Below are 2,895 nucleotides of genomic sequence, written 5' to 3'. Positions count from 1 at the left end.
AGAATAAATTCTTAATGCTCTGCTGTTCACATGGCTAAAAAGTCTGCTTGTTGAAATAATTTGCAAATAAGCTTTACTGGAAGACACACAAGGCCATTCTGTGTGATGCATCTATCCACAAGAATTTGTTGAATGTGAGTACAAGTCTGAGACTGTAGGTAGTATTAATGAAATAGCAATATGACCGATTGTGTGTGTGTGTGTGTGTGTATGTGTTAGTTTTGCTTCAGGCCGCTTGCATTGCCTGCTACTCAACCGCATGTGTCAGTGTTTCTCAATTTGATGTGCATTTCCTTAGTAGAAAAAGGTAAATGTAGAAAGGTGAATATTTCTGGCAGACTTTCTGGTTTTCTTTATTCGTAACATGATACTTTTTCTTCCATTTATTTTTAACTAAATTCTTTTGTTAAAACAGTTGAATTCAAAAAAAAAAAAAAACAGTTGAATTCTAGGAAATCAAACTTTGCTTTTTAGCACTTTGCACCAAGATGAGGCAGAAAGGAAATAATCCCTTTGCATTTGTATTTTTAAAATGTATTTACTTATTTTTTTCGTTATCTTTACACCCAGTGTGGGGTTCAAATTCATGACCTTTCACAACCAGTCACGAGTCCCCGAGATCAAGAGTCCCATGTTCTTCCAATTGAGCCAGCCAGATGTCCCACATCTGCATTTTCTAAGCTTAATTCTTCTTTTTGTATGCTGGGGGAATTAAGGAGAAACTGTTACTTGATGAATAATTCCATACAAATGCATAGAAATGGAACCCGCAAAAACCTTAAGGGCTCACCAAATGACATCAGGCTTCCCTCCCCACAATTTTTGTCCTGAGACAGAGTTTACATTCTTTACGTGTTAGTGGAGACATTCCCCAATTTGCAATTATTTAATTTTTAATCTTACTAAATAAAATAGAACAGAAGAACATAAAAAGAAATGCTTCTTTAAAAAAACCCACTTCTATTGGGTAGCAGGATTTTTTGCTTTTTTTTTTTTTTTTTGTAATTTGGCTGTTGGATAAGCATATTTCTAAAAACAAAGGACAAAGACTTAAGCATGTATGTATAAATGTATGTATTGTCACATTTACCATTAGAATACTATAGAAATATTTATTCTGGGAAAACATAAGAAGAACAAGAAAAGTGTACTTCTGTATCCAAAGGTACATAAACTTAGGAACTCAACTTATAACAAAAAAAAACTTTAAAACTAAATTAAAACCGAGGGAAACTTTTCATTTAAGGTGAAAACTAAGCTAGAAATTGGCTTTGTGGAATGGCTACCATCAAACTTCCTACAATAATAGTATAGCTTAGTATATGCTTCTGATAGTCAAGAGATGCTGTTTTTGGTCTCCTTTATGTTAAAAGAGAAAGAGACCTTTTATTCAAAACTAGTTCAACTGCAGGAGCTATTGATGCCACATTTAAGAACACACACACACACACACCAGAAAGCTAAGTCCCAAACTCACAGGGCACAAATTGACATGACAATTGTGATGAATATTATTTTTCAGAAACAAACGGAAGTGAGCCTTCCTTACTAGGAGTGGGAAAATTATATGCTAGATTCTGTAATTTAAAACCAGCATACAAATAAGTAACAAATGATTGTTCAAAAGATATTATTTGTTCTTTTATTAATTGGATCTTATTTGACTTTACATTTGAAATTTTTAAAATGAGAAGTGGAATATGGACACATTTCCCTTCTATCTCTCCCAAATCAGTAAACTTAATGAGATGGCTAAAAAAATTATCAATATGGCAAATGAGAGCTGCATAAGTAAAGAGGATTGGTAATTATTTAGGCATTTAAAAATTCACACATAATGATGATAAACCTCTCATTTGTTGATCTTCTATTATAAGGAGACACTGGGCTACTTGTAATTCTCCCAGTGATCCAGTAGGTAAATATTATTATACCCATTTTATAGATGGAAAAGCTAAAATAAAATGATTGGCTTTCCCAACATCTTTTAACTGATTAGTGTCCAGCGTTCTTTCTGTTACACAGTGAAATCTGGAAGTGGGTGAATTACTCACTCCCTATTCCAATTTAGAAAATATTACTCATGGAAGATCGTTATGGAAGTTTGTGGGTAGTTTAGAGATTTGGCACCTCTCTTGAAAGTGCCCATAAGTTCCTTTTCCACGTTACCATCATATGTTAGGTGTTTCTGCCATAGGTCTAGATGTTAACCTTGAATGATGAAGAAAACCTGTAAATTAAAGTAACAGGTAAGGTGACAATTGCAATTTTACCTCCCTCACCATGAGAAAATGCTGTATGTCACTGTCAACCACTAATCCTATTAATTAAAAACGAGAGGCGACTACCATATTTCATTTCAGATCATATCAAGTGTGCAAGATGCCCTTTACATTACCTAGTCTATAAATAAAATGTGAAGATGTTTATATTGACTTGTTTCCATAGTGATGAAAGAGTCTTCCCTTGAGTTGTCAAGGCGATGTGCAGTAGCCTAGCAAATTGGACAAGCACAGGAGCCATTTGTCAAGTAATAGGTTTAAGAAAAGTCAGAATAATCCAATAAGAGATGGTCTAGCTATAAATAGAACCATGAATCTCAGAATGTGAACATTTGGTTTTAATGACCTGTTAGCCTCATTTCTTTCTTGAAACAAACGTGGAGCCTTAATAAGAAAGCAGAAGCCAGCATGCGCATCCAAGTAGCCAAGTTAGCTTTGCATTAACAATGACATTGTTTCTCCAAAATAGCCCAGCTTTTACTGTCGAAGAGCACTCAGAATCGTCCTAGCTCTCAAGCTTTGTTGGTGTGGGTGAAAGGTGGACCAACAAATTTGATATCTGTTTAAAAGGATTTACTCTGAAATCAACAGAATCCTCAAGTACGAAAATAAA

At 34.4% G+C, this 2,895-nt stretch overlaps 1 long non-coding RNA gene across 1 annotated transcript; it reads right to left on the bottom strand.

Moving 5' to 3' along the window:
* Positions 1 to 488: 488 nt before the first annotated feature.
* LOC118350516 (uncharacterized) lies at positions 489 to 2,443 on the bottom strand. Its single transcript, XR_004804461.2, has 3 exons — positions 2,399 to 2,443; positions 2,170 to 2,230; positions 489 to 702 (listed from the first exon to the last, which is right to left on the bottom strand). It is a non-coding gene; the product is annotated as an uncharacterized LOC118350516 (long non-coding RNA).
* Positions 2,444 to 2,895: the final 452 nt, after the last annotated feature.

The sequence above is a fragment of the Canis lupus genome, chromosome 12 (genome assembly GCF_003254725.2).
Source record: "Canis lupus dingo isolate Sandy chromosome 12, ASM325472v2, whole genome shotgun sequence".
NCBI classification, from domain to species: Eukaryota; Metazoa; Chordata; class Mammalia; order Carnivora; family Canidae; genus Canis; species Canis lupus.
The sequence above is the reverse complement of the archived record's forward strand: the minus strand, read 5'-3'. Positions and strand labels throughout refer to the sequence as shown.